The following is a 14,481-nucleotide window of genomic DNA, read 5'->3' on the forward strand; positions in this document are numbered from 1 at the left end:
TATTTTAGAAAACTTTGTAGTAAGAGATTTCTCCGCATGTACTTAATGCTCCTAAATGATCAGAGGGAACATCAGTACTATTTTATGGAGCTGGTATTTATATGATAGCAGAACTTCACTTACAAAGACCAAATTAATCCTAACTTGGAATTATTTGATTTTGGTACTCCAATATTTAAGTTTGTAGTTCTTTTAAAGCAGGGTGTTAGATTTTTATTTTTTTTAATAGAACTTCCTTGATCATTTTGTCCCATAGTGCTATTGTATGGACAGCGTAGAGAAATGGAATAACATTGAAAAAGCAGTCCTGGGACCATAGTCCAACTGGACAGGGCATTGAGACTGGAAGACCCATACTTTCATCTACTTTTGCTTCTGAAAGGCAGATGTTACTCCTCTTTCAGTTTACAGGGGTATCTTTACTTGTCCATTTTAACCATAATCAGGGCTCCTATATTCGTACCTGGGATTTCCTGGCCTAAAACTAAGTACAGAAGAACATGTTTCTCCCAGGAGATGTCTGATATGCAGGTAGATTGCACATGTGCACTGAATCTGAGGCTTTCAAAGTATACCAGACTTTGTGCTTAATGTGTAAATGAGCTGTAGAGCTCAAGTGCAATTAAATTGATACTGCCGGGAGCTGTTGGAGTTAAGGGGAGTACTGGTTCAGCTGATCTGATCTGCTCTTGCCTTGCCAAGGAGGCCCAGGGCTCGGAAGCAGGAAGCAGTTAGGTAGGAGGGAGTGCACATCTGCTTCCCCTGGCCTGCCAGATGTCCAGGAGTCTTGAACGAGTCTAAAATCCCCTACTACTCTTCCTAGACATCACTTCTGAGTGTTAAAACAGTTTTCACGGTGCAGTGCTCAAAGCCTCCTTGCTGGGCTGAAGTTTTTGGGGAGCTGTGCCTCACCTCCACCTATGCAAGTGGGTTTTGCAGGTTTCTGATCCCATAGGATGAATCTCATGGTAGCTTCTCAGTTGCTTCTGTGGGGTGGGGATTAGGCTGGTTGTCTTCAGCATGGGAGTTTGTTCGTTTGTCAAGAGTACTGGAGGGCTGCAGGAGGAAGAGAGTGGAGCAAATGCGCATGGCTGTTTCTCTATGTTTCTTCCACATGATTGCTGGCAGATGTGACCTGTGACAAATCCTTGAAATATGGCTGTGCAGACAGAGATGGGATAGATCCAAGGGTAAAAAGCCTGTGCTCAGGAGATGCTGTGCTGTGACAGATTGCAGGAGTTCAGATGTATCTCTCTCCCATCTCATGTTTGCCATTGCTTACTTAGAGGAAAGAAGAACTGCTGAAGAGGATGGCTGAGCAGGGCTGATTTCCTTACTCCCAAAAGCTATGCAGTGGGGAAACACATGCTAGTCCAAACACTGAGGCTCTCCTAACAATATGGATCATTTGAGACTGAGGACTGGAGCTGAAATGACAGAGACAGTTTGTGCCAGAAGTGCATTTTTTCTGAATGCTGAAATCCTGACATTCCTGGCTAGCCCAGTATAAATATGGCCACCCAAGTGCTGTGGCATTATTTGAATTCATCTGCTGAATAGCTGTTATGTGGTTTCTTTGCCAGCCCAGTGATCCCCTGAACTGACAGAAAACTGTGGCCTCGCTCTCTGTGGCTGCTGTGTGGGGGCCAGTGTTGCAAAAAAACCCCAAACACACCTTGACCCTGTGAAACCATATGGGCCCGCACATCCCTGTCAGCGTGCAAACAGCGCTTGGAGGCGAGTGTGTGTGCAGGCACCCTGCGCCAGAGCTGGCCTCTCTCCTCCCCGCCTGCGTGGCTGTAGCGAGGCCCAACCTGGGAACCAATTTCCCCATCCTCCCTCTTAAAACACAAACAATTTCTCACAACTGTAACCGGAGGAAGAGGCAGCACATTTATATTAAGATTGCACTTGGCTGCTGTGTTTATACTTCGTTTTTGAAAACTGGACCAGGCACATTAGCAGCACAGGACAAAGTTCAGTGTGTACCATGCAAAGAGGGCTGTAGGGGAAGGTGACCTGGAGGTCAATACTGAGGCTCCTCCCTGGGAATTTTTTTTTTCTTTAATATTTGCAGTTTGTTGTAATCTAGTCCCTCCCAAGGGAAACAATTTGCTCTAGGTCCAGGCATTTCATAAGCTCCAAAGAGAAGCTCTTGCTTTGCTGGGACAACAGAGAGGAGGAACCACACTATCCAAAAACGGCAAAGCAAACGTCATAACTTTCCATTCAGATCCAAGGAAGGATTTTTCAAGAAGAGAAAGAGGAAGCCTCTTCTTCATCAAGCTATGGCAAAATCAAATACCAATACCCTTTGAACTGAAAAGTAAAAATCAGCAGAAATGCAGTGGAGGCTGCGTACTGGGAGCTCCGTGGGCCCTAACTTTCTTTCAGACGCTCACCCAAGCTTTTCACAGTGCTCGGAACTTTTTAGTTTCTCCAGCCATAATATAGGAGTCAAATATCAGCCCATGCTGGTTTTATGGTTAGTGGATTGCACTACTGCACTGTCAAACCCCTGGGTTTCATAAAACCTAAAGCAGTGTAGAAACACCGGAGTGAAGGAAACAGGGAGTTTCACTGTCTCGGCCTAGTGAGCAGGCAAAATTTCCAAACTGCCAAGATGATTTAGAAATGTAACCCCCATTTATTCAGGGCCAAGTCAATTAACCTGAAAGGAGCAATGTGTCCTTGTGACTAAATCACTATAGGAAACTGAAAAAAAAAAATTTAAACCTAGTTTAGGTGCTGGCACTGCAGAATGTCATTCAAGAGGTGCCCAGCTTTGTGAATAGGGCTTATGCTTCTGAGCCTCTTGGGCATGAATTAAGTCTGTTACTCAGCCATCATTTACCTGGGGTGGGGGATACATAATGCCCCACGTTAAAGCCTGTGAAGACAAGAGGAGATACTAGCGGGGAGCTGGGGCAGCGCTTGTGCCCATTTTCACAGCTTCCCTGGCTAGAGCAGGGCCAGGCTTTCTAACCTCCAAGTACCTTGCTCAGTCCAATCCTACATCACTTTCTGTTTGTTTAACACTGTCCAGCAGCCTTGAGATAATGGAGATGTTGCTGGAGAGAACGGGGCCAGCTCATTACTGGCCTCACAGCTCTTCAGTGCCAAACAAATCACAGCCCAGGGGTATATCAAACACACTGGATCCCCAAGTGGACCATGATGTTCAATGCCGTCGGGTCAGGATTCAGCTGATGGTTGCTCTTGGTGTTCTGAGACACCTGATTGTCACCTAGCCATTAGCAAAGTCTGGCCTAATTCGATCATCTCGGGGCTGTGCTGGCCACAGACATCCCGGTCAGTGTAGAAAATGCACTTCATATTTTGTTGTGAAAAGAAATGAAAATGATCGTGTCAAAAATGTCACATGTATGCATTTCTGCATGCACATATGAAAGTATCTGCATAAACTTTCCTTTCGAGAGCCGTGTTGGGATGGAAAGGTTTACAGGCCCTGCAATGGAACAGTACTGTCAGGCGAGAAGAAAATAGGAAAGTGCAGCAGCTGCAAATCCTCATACAACATCTCACTTAAAATGTCATGTGTGCTACTTGGTTTAAATTGTCACCCCTCCAGCAACCACAAACAATGCAGGAACAGCAGATGTGTTTTCTATTTAGAATTAAACAGTTTATCTCAACCACTGTCATTGTTACAGAGGGAAAATAAATAAATATCCATGTTAATGTAAACTTCAAAAGGTACTTTCTGGCATGAATGGCTATTCTGAATCCAGATTTCACTGAGAAAACTAGGATTTGACCACAGATTTTTTTTAAATATTTTTTTTTCCCAATAGGGATGCTGGCAGCTCAACATGTAGTAAAACTTAGACTGGTCAAAAAGATTTTTTGGCCAGATATAGCATCCAATAACTCATGCAATTTAGACTTAATGGTCCGGAAAATTTAAGTAAACATCATAAATGCCTTTTGTTATTAAACTTTCCATTCAAACATTTTGTTTAACTCTTTCTTAATGGAGAGTAAAGATTACATTTTGGGCATATATTTACCTACGTGATAATCCTAGTGTCACCTCATTGAGATTTAAAATTTGCCACAGTCTCAGCCTAGGCAAGCACTCAGCAATGAAAACAATAGCTGCTGTGAGCATGTTCTCTGGACAAGTTAAGCTAATGATGAATTTGACCTGTAGAGGTCAAGGTCAATTTATTGTACAACTCTTAGTTTTGTAAGTCTATCACTTTGTACTTTGTAGGAGCAAGCAGCATCTTAAGCAAGAGTGACCATATAAATATTATTGGATCCTTTTTTATTTTTAAGAGGAGACACTATTTGTAAAGGGTGTTGTCAAGTGATGTGGTTGGGATAGGCCTTAGGAAAATACAGTCTTTTTGTACAAAAAGCAAATGTACAGCTTATTTATTCACCGATGCCCTTTTACATTGATGCTTACATTTAAGATACAAAACCAAAGCAGAACTCTGTCTAGTTGTGAAGATATTTTGTCTAAAAGAAGCTTGATTTATTTCCACAACCCAAGGAAGGTTGCAAAGCTGAATATCACTGTGTTCTTCTTTGTGTGTGGCATGGCCTTCACCAATACCTTTCTTGTGTTTGATTTGCAGCCAGTATTTTAAAACTTCACTAGTCAGCTTGTTTCCATATTTTATATTTTTACAAAGAGGTTTTTGTTTTTAGGCAAGCAAACACAAATGTTCCTGTTACTCTTCCTGCCTGAAACGGGCAGAAGAAGGGTACATGTGACCAACAATAATCTGCAAAGCCTTAATTGCAACTCTGCAGGACTTCTCAGTAGTTTACTAAATGCCTGCAGACAATGCAGTCACCAGGACAGGCCCAAAGTCAGTGTTAGCATTTTGGAATGGCTACAAGCTGAAGAAGACACTGTGAAACACACCGTCCTCCAGGATCCCTGTAGGAAAGGAGCATTTTGAAAGCTGCATTGTTTTCCAGTGGTTAAGGCCAGCAGGTATCATTCATTCATCTGGTCCAGGGGTTGACCACAAGCACGCAATTGAGATTCATCAACATGAAATCTCAGCAACCCTTTTCACACCACAGAGAGCTGATCTGATTCCGCTGTCTGTCCTCAGATAAGATCAATCTTCCGTGCTTGCGGGGAAGGAGCAGGAACCTTCTGGACAAGTGACAGGACCAGCTGAGTGTTGCAAGGGAATTCCCTCCTCACCTTTCTAAGCAATTGCCTCTAAACATGAGATTAAATCACAGCCCTTGATTACTTTAGTATAGTGGTCAATATGATATTTAATTTGTATTTATGTAATTTTACTTTCTCATTTGCCTCTATTAGCTATCCTGAGGAGAGGTAACATGCAAGTAGGCGAGAGTGGAGCTGGTTTCAAGGAATCATGGTTCTGATCTCATCACTGGTACATGCTTGCTGAAGTAAATCTGCTAAAATGAGTGAAATCTTTTGGAATTAAAGCATCGAGGCTTCACTGGGCATTGGGCATCTCTGTTAATGATTTTCTGCCAACCTAGGCAATGCGGGCATCCCAATTTCTTCTCTCTGTCTTGACTTCTCTTCTGGTTTATGTGACTTGAATATAGATCAGAAGGACTTTTTCAAATGTGGTATTGCACCTAAACACTTTTTCAAAACAGCAATTCTGGATCAACATTCCTGAATAATCCCATAAGCAGACAATTTTAATGTGCAGTAACAATATCTACATGTGGAATTACACAAAAATAGTTACTGTGTTTAGTTTCCCACCTGCATCTGTGCCAAGATAATTTTCAAGTGTAAATGATCCCTAAGAGGTTACATGTTTACCCAGAGGAGGAAATACATTCCTTTATTATAAGACTGAACTTGTACAATTGAAGGAACATGTAATACAAATGGAATGGACAGAAATCTGTTACTAAATTGGAACTGAAGAGCTTAACTAAGTGCATCACTGAACAGCTAAGACCTTTAGTTCTTAATATCGGTTTGAATATTCATACCCATGAGCACCCATAAAATCTCCCAGCAACTGAATTGTAGATTTGCATATGTAACCTGTTCCTCTGAGGTATAGCTTGGAAATAATTTTTTTCTGATATATATTCATATTATTCTGCCTTCCAGCCTTTAGTTATTGACTAAAGTGTGAGTGAGAGCAGACTGTGGAAATTCCAACTACAGAGGCAATTTAGTTATTTTTTAAATGCTTCTGCACAATTTAAAATTGATTTGCGGTAACCTGGACACTTGAGCAGAAGAATTTAACCTGGACACTTTAGCAGAAGAATTTGAAGCCAGTGTAATTTTCTTATTGTTTTTTTTTTATTTTCAGACAGCCTTATTTGACATAATTTTAGGCCATTACTCTTCAGAGATCTTGAGGTCACACCAAGAAACCTTCCAAAGCAATAAGAAGCTCATACTAAACCAATTCTATCAGATAGGAAAAGTAAATGCTAATTTTATCTACATGTCAGAGAGCATAGATAAGTTCTTACAGCATTGCTCTGGCAAAATGGATTTGCTTCCCTACTATGGAAATCATGCTATTGCTATTAGTCTCAACAGAAACAAAACAGATTCTGACTCAACTATTTCTGCTTAATAAAGGGAAAGAAACCTTCTAAGAGCTAGAGAGTAAGTAATAGCAAATAATATGATTTCTGATTTGGTTCTTTTTCTTTTGTGAGCTGCCTAGGAAAACCAAATTTGCTGAAGCAATTTGATTTTCTTAGCTTGTTTGTTACATTGAATTATGCAATTATTTATGCCTCATATAGAGCTTCTTTGAAGTATTTAAGCTGTGTTGATAACATTTATTCTTATAGAGGTTGTGCCAAAGTTTCACTGTCTTGATTCAGTGAGTAAGTCTCAGACTCCTGTTTCCAAGGTCAATGCAATCAAATATGCAGTGTACTTGATTATTCTCTGATACCAAATAAAGCATCTAATATAGCCTTTGCATCCTTTTCTCATTGAACAAGAATAGTAGCAAAATTTTTCACCAGAAAAAATCATGACCATAAAGTTGGCCAAACAATCTCAAATGAATTTGGTTTTATCTAAGTGTCTACACAAGCAAAATAATTGTAGTAGGTCTGTAACTCCAGGCACTCTATGCATATCAATCATATTTTTTTTAAGTCATGCCGAATAGATAAAGGTATCTGTGAGGCAGCCTTTAGGAATAAAATTACATTATTCAATTTAACATTTTATTGATTCTATTTTTAATAATTTTACCTGTGTCTTAAAATTATAGAAGTATTGGGATTCCTGAAATGCCTTCTCCAAATCTTTTCTTTCCAATGACTGACTGTCTTAAAGTAAGGGCAAGAACTGCTTCACTACTGCAAAGGCATTTCTCAGGAATCACAGGGTGAAACCTTTGCTTTCCATGTGGGAAGACAGGCTCTGCAGCCTCACACCAATAATGAAATTACTGCTTAAAATTCTGGTTACTTTGGAATCCTGAACCCTGACTCATCTCACAGCCTCATCCCCAGCTTCAGCCCTCAGTATCTCCTTTTTAGGGACTCTAAACATCCCTCCCTGACAGGGCTGACAACTGCCATTGCACTCCTCACTAGCTTTTCATACCCACAGGAGTTTTGCTCAGGAAATTTCCCTTATGTTGAAATGGCTGCCCAGCCAAGCCAGGGAGAGTGGAACCTTGTGCACCTCTGAGCAGTGGGAATAAGGCAGAATAGCAGGTCTTCAGAAGCAGCATCACAGCTCAAGAACATACTAGGTATCTACTCCCTCCTCCTAAAAAAACCCAGAGAACATAATTTGGTTCTGATTTCTTTTACAGACAATTTTAAATAAATTAACCCAGACATCTTAAGAGCTCTTTTTCCTCAGCTGATGATGAGAAACAAAAGGGTCATGACTATCTCTGTCTAATCACTTGCCCTTATGACAGCAAAACTACTGGGTTTGCAAGGAGGAAATTGTTCTGAGAAAAGGCAAGACAAAAAACTCAGGGGAGATGAAAACAGGGAAGAGGAAGAAAGAAGGAAAGACTTTGAAGACTGACATTAAAAAAGTGTTCATTGTAGGAGGTGAAAATGAGGGATGATGCATATGGTGATGTTACTTGCCACCCTAAGAACGATGTATGGCTAACAAATTATCAAATTGTTTGGTTATCAAAAGATCAAATCGATTAAACTCCAGTGTGGCACAGGGATACTACTGGGATGGTTGTCTTTTGTGACTGGCAGCTCAGGATCTTTAAGAAACTGAAGACAACACCTACATTTTCCTGCAAAGTTCTTTCGCGGTTGAGGTAACTCTATTTTGGCTGCTTAAATTGAAAATAAAATAATTTTCATGATTAAACTACAGCATCTCTCAGAATGAAGGTAAGATTTGCTTGAATTTCTTTCAAAATATGGATAGAAAGGGAAGGAAGCTCTAGCCATGAACAGTGAAAAAAGGAGCTGCCACGGATCTCGTTCAAGAAAGGGAAGAGTTGCCTTCTCTGCCTTGGCTTTCTAGTGGCTGCTGCAGGCGATGCGGGGTTGTTAGACACCAGCTGCTTGTAGTTTGCTGTGGGCTTTCTCATTGATTTGTCATTCCCATACATTTTAGGGCATCTTCTTGCTGATGGACTTGGCACATATTTATGGATACAGTTACATTTAAGAGATCACAACAGCAGGATATATAACTAGTGCAGCTGTAGACCTTTGTTTTACTTAGCTTAGTATATGATCTGACTGTGCTTTTATTCCTCAGCACCTGGCAAGGCATTGTCACTACAGAAAACGCTAGCAACAGCCACATCAGTCTTGAGAGATTAGGTACAGTGTTAGGATGGTGTTTGCTGTCTCTGGTTTACTCAGGAAAGTTGGACTCAAACTGAATTTAGAAGTATATGCAGCTCATGAGCATGACAATGGAATGAAACATTTAGACTGGCTGGCCTCACTAGATTTTTTTCCATAATGAAATGAACATCCATAATTGGTTTTGTTATCTATGTGGTTCACATTTTCATGGCTGATGTTATCAACCATGCCATCCAGGGTATGGCCATGATCCTCAGTATATTTTAATTTGAAATATTGTGCAACAGACCATGGGGTATCAGGTATCTGTGAACCAATAGCCAAGTCAAAATATGAATCCTTGCAGTGACTTCTCTGGGACATTCTCCTGGTCTGAAAAAGGCCGTCTGTTCCTGTTGTTAACATAAAGATGGTCTTATTAGAGCCAGTAAAATCTTGGCAGAGTGAAAGAAGTGTTAATTCCCATCTCGATTACCTCTTCAGCATTAAGCTGGAGCATTCCAGCTGGGTGAAAAGCCTGTTCAATGTCCTGCCTTCAGAGCTCAGTGGAACCGGTTCAGTTTTTCAAAAGTTCAGGGAAAAACACTGTTTCATTGCAAATTGGACCATTGAGGGGGACAAAAAAAAAAAATGATAAGATGAACTTCTGACTTTGAACCTGGAATACTTATCTCCCATACCTCTATTAATTTCCATACATTATTATTAATTTCACCATTCCTTTATAAACTTAATGTTGAATGCTAAGTAACATCATTAATTAAAAGCAATTGAAACCAATGACATTTCATACTCTGCACACAGTTATCTGCATAAGAATGACTTGTTATTTCTCTGTGCATATGAAATAGAAATCATCTTTCCATCTGGGTAAAGCAGTCAGGGACTCAACAGTACAGAACTCCTTGAATTGGCATGGAAAATGAAAAAGAAGGGGAGAGAAGCCAGAAGAAGTTGTCTGAAGTTGTTTAGTCACAGCAGCAGCAGCCATCCCACAGGAAGTATCTCTGGCCAAAAGGGAGAGGGGTGGTCCCCCTTCCACTGCCCTGACCCTTGCAGTGTCGAAGACGTGTCTGCAGGGTTTTAGAGCCAAGGAATATGCTGCTTAAGAAAGCCTGAGACATTGGAGTGAAGCAGTGAATTACAAACCATGACTACATTTGCACCAGGCAGCAACCCTGCAGGTTCAGTGCTGTCTTCGAGGGGACTGATGTGATGCAGACAGGCTACAAACAAACAACTTTCAAAATCCTGATCACAGCCAGCATTGCAAACCTCACTGCTGCTTTAGTTCACCATGATTTCTTCACTGCAGCCTCCCTTCTGATTCAATCAGATACTGTATGCTAATCAAGCAAAGAATTTCCACTTATCACTTACTAATACATCCAATGTTAGACACAACAGTCAGCCAGATACAGATGGCTGCTTCCAACAAAACTCAACCACAGGCTTTGCCCCGCACTTAGGAGGATTCTTCAGCAATGTAGCTGGGCCAAGCTAAGTCTGTGTTTGGTTTTTAAAAGGAAAGCAAAATTATGCAGATGTAGAATTTTGGGAGGCCAGATGGATTGTATCTGGAAGTGTTTATCATTTTTAATATTTTGAAACCAGATGTTGATGCACAGACATTGCTGGTTGCAGCCATAGGAAGCTGTGTTAGAAGGACATTCTCTAACCTTTGTTAAGAAATTACAATGTTTTGATCCAGTTAAGATCAACTATTAGTTCAGAACTGGCCAACCACTGCTGTAAGCTGTTAAAAAAATAGGAAACAGATGCTCAATAGAAAGAAAGCTATCAGCCAAAGCATTCCTGATCTTTTTATAAAATGTAAACTTAAATACTTTATGTGTCCTTTAATGAACTGTTATGGAACAACTTTAGTAGTCAAAACATTTCACAAGATTACACAAATGCAATTTGTCATTTATTAATATTTTCACAGAAGTGGTGTCCCTGGTAAAAAGGGCACAGAGGTGGCACATGCCAGGTGATAAATGTAAAGTGCTTCTGCGACAAGAACTCAACGCAGATCTGATACTTGTAAGACTGATGGCATTTTGATTGTAAGAAGGCAACAGCTTTTATCCCTCAAATAGACTGTGGCTGTGGGGGAAGGAACAGCCATATCTACATTATGTGGCAACATCTATAAATGTTAACAAGTATATGATAATTGATCATATTTGCAGGAAGGACAACCATCGCAGCGCTCAGAAACTGTGAATAGAGTAGAGATTTTGGTCTTGAAGTCCACTCTGTTGTTACATTGAAGGATTAACTCTGCTTTTAAGAGTTTTTTAAACTGTCTTGCAAAGCTGAGTGATCTGGTTCTGCCCTGTTTTCCTAGTTGGAGACTGTGATGAGTGGCAGGCTCAGGGAGCGCCTGCTGCTCTCCTCAGAGCTGTGACTTCTGTGTCAGAGATGGAGCTGGACCAAGACCCTGGCGTAATTAAATTGTCTGGGTTCCCCATGTCTTCCTTTCTTTCTGTAAAATAGGGACAATAATGCTTCTTACCTCCTGCTACTTTGTCACTTTAATACAAACCAATAATGGCAATCATTGCCAAGTGGCTTTGAAATTCAGTGAACCAAACCAGCATCCTTTCCTTCAAACCACATTATACAGATTGATTTGCTACTTTGAGCAAATTGGACAGCTGGATCCTACCCTCATGGGTAGGACAACACAAGCATGTTAAAAATGGAGACATCTTAAAGGTAGTTTTTAATGTGTTCTGGAAACCAAGGCAGAATGATCCTTCCTTATGGCAGGGGTCTTTTGCAAAACACTTCTAGAGAAGCACTGAAATTGCTACCTGCCCTGCCCACTTTGTGCTCTGCCTGTGCTCTCACAGGCTGGGGAACAGGCGCAAGCAGGCAATGGGGGGTGATGGGACGGACAAGGTATTCGATCTGCGTGGTCCTTCTGGGTTTCTTTCATTGTCTAAATGGCCTGGGGGAAAGTAAAATCAATAGTCATAGACGTGACTGAACATAGTATAAAGTTATTGGAGATAGAAAAGATTAAATATCAGTAGAAGGGAGTTCAGGATAAGAGTATTTGTTTTCTTTCTTGGCCACATAGGCTGGGCTCAGTTACCATAGTCCTTGGCCATTTGTACCTTAGGTCCCAAGGTAACTCAGGCCCTCCATCCTATGGTGTAATCATGGGAAGAACAGACCATCAATGTACCCTACACCTAATGGAGGGGCTTTCAGAGCTGTTCTCTTGTGAATCATACTGGTTGATCAAAAATTTTAAAATGCAGTTTCTCAAACAGAGCAGCAGTAGTTTGTTAAAACATTGGACTCAATTGCTGCACAACCAAAATAACACACCCAAAGCTCTCCTCCCCATTTAGCACAACTTCCAATGTTTATCATATGAATTCAGCACAACCACAAACTGGATTATTTTTTTCCCTTTGTCTTTTACCCAGATTAGATGTGATTTGCACATGGGGCAAAAGGAGGGGATACCTCCTTTGCTTGTGTTTTAGCAACCAAATAGTTTAGTCTTTTGTTCACAAACAAGCTGCTGCTTCTCTTCTCCCTGTCCTTGTGTTTGGAGGCTATCCCACATTTCAGCTCATGCTAACCAGAGCTATATTACATCTGGCACTGTCCCTGTGATTGCTCAGGCAGCTGGAACAAGTTAGATTGCATTGTTTCCTACAACTTCCCCTTGCATATCAGTTGCCATTACTCCACCTCTGCTGGAGCGCTTTTCCATCTATGTTCTCTCCTTCTGTTCTTTGCAAACTGCCAGAAGTTTTCACTATTTCTTCATTTCCACTGTGAAGCACACAGAAGGCCAAATACCCAAAAGCAGACACTAAGGAAAAAATAGTATAGCTTTTGGACCAAAGTAATACAAATTACAATAAATGCTACTGTACTACTGCATTTGGGCCTGTCCCTGTTAAATATGGGCACTTCTCTTTGATGAGGGAGGACAATGTGAGATGCTTTTCTGTCATTCTTTTTTTAGTTTAGAAATCTGAACACTTCCAAACAGTGGCCTAAACCCCTGGTGCACTCTTCATGTAAAGCAGCAGTGATATTAGCCGGAAGGTTTTGGCAGGTGATAACTTTGCAAGGGGAAGCTCCCCAAGAGCTCTTTCCTTATATGAAGTGCTCATTGTCTCAAGAGTGCTGATGTGAAGCTATATCCCTGTAAATCCAGCCTGGGAAAGCCACCTTCTCTGTCCTTTCTGAGAGCTGGGAATCAGTGAGGCAGCTGGTTCGGTTTCTGTGATGCAACACAGCCACTAGTTCATGTTTCCCTTGTACCATCGCGTGCAGCTTGCTCCTTCCCTGCTAGGTATGCCTTCTGGCCAGAGGCTGGGCCCCAGCCCAGGTGGGCTTTGCACAAGTGCTGACATAGTTCATGTTATCATTGCACTGTGGTGCCTGTGTAAAAGCCACTTCACCACCCCAATTCACACCTCTGGATTATGGCTGGAGCTACCATGAAGGATGGTGGCTTTCCCTGGCAACCCCATGAGCTGTGAGCTGCAGGTTATATTTTCTAATAGCGATCATTTGTGGTTACAAAAGAAAGAAGGCATTGCATTTCATGTGTCATGGGTAACATGGAAGATCTATACATTTTTTGTAAAGTACAGATACACCCTAGCCATTAATTTCTGGTCCAGATTTGGATTACTATTGTTTATTTGTTAAGCGCCAACAATGTGCTCAGAGCTGTAGAAGACTTGAAATGAAGACAATCCCAGCCTTCAGGAACTTGGATATGAAATTCTCCAAAAGTCAGAAGAAGGTTTAGATCAGGTGTTCCAGTTCAGGCTCATCCCCATTAGGAAGTGGTGCTGAAAAAATCCAGATGCTTAATGAATAATCACTGCATTTTCTTGTAAAAATGTAACATTTATTGTAAATGACTAATTTTTCTAATGAATATTTTGGAAGTGATGTTCATGTGGAGAAACTATAAACTGCAATAAATTGCACAGGGGTTGCCTGGTGTCTCTGGGGGCTAAAGAGAATGGAAACTCTTGGCCAAGATGATGAAAAACTTTCAGACAAGCCAGGGAGTGAGTGCCGACATGGTGTAATCTTAGGCATCCATTAAAGGTTTCAGGCTACATTATCTGTGTAAGTGCTGGACAGAGATGGACGAAGGCACCAGAGCCTGTTATACCAAATAAACGTTAAGGCTGTGAGAATGTGTTGATATACATTGGAAACTGAGGATATCTCTCTCTTTCTAGCCGTTCTTCTGAGATGGGGGTGGGGGAGAGGAACACAAGAAGAGTGACCTGCCCTTTCCTGGTGAAGTACAGAGGAAGGCCAGGAAAGAAGGGGTTAACCTTCTGGTGGGTATGGTTGGGCTTTAGCACTCGGTTCTTTGCCCAAAGCAGGTTAATCCTGTGTACTGCATTGCTCATGTATGAGACGAAATACAGTCATAAAAAAGTGTGTGTGCAGCTTTTACTTTTCCCTGCACTTTCACCTCTGTTCCTGTGGGATTCTGGGCCTCAAACACCTTGCATTAATGTGGAAAACACTCACGGTAGTTGTCAGGAGGTGCACATTTATTAGATGTGTAACCTGCTTTAACCAGAAGCAAAGCCCTAGGTATTCTAGCCTCAAACAATCTATTCCTCATTACTACTCCCATGACAAATAAATCCAGCTGACACATGTGGCATGATCTGAAGTCCAGGGAAAGTCCCCTTT

At 41.3% G+C, this 14,481-nt stretch overlaps 1 protein-coding gene across 24 annotated transcripts in view; it reads right to left on the bottom strand.

Annotated features, from left to right (window-relative positions):
• EYA4 (EYA transcriptional coactivator and phosphatase 4) overlaps positions 1-14,481 on the bottom strand; it is a 221,513-nt gene continuing 207,032 nt past the window's right edge. For all 24 annotated transcript variants that reach the window (XM_080388354.1, XM_080388353.1, XM_080388344.1 and 21 more), the window contains one exon: positions 1-14,481. This exon is cut by the window's right edge and continues 18,217 nt beyond it. The gene's annotated coding sequence lies outside the window, so the exon portion shown is untranslated.

This window comes from Falco punctatus (genome assembly GCF_963210335.1).
Source record: "Falco punctatus genome assembly, chromosome: 5".
In the NCBI taxonomy this organism is placed as follows: Eukaryota; Metazoa; Chordata; class Aves; order Falconiformes; family Falconidae; genus Falco; species Falco punctatus.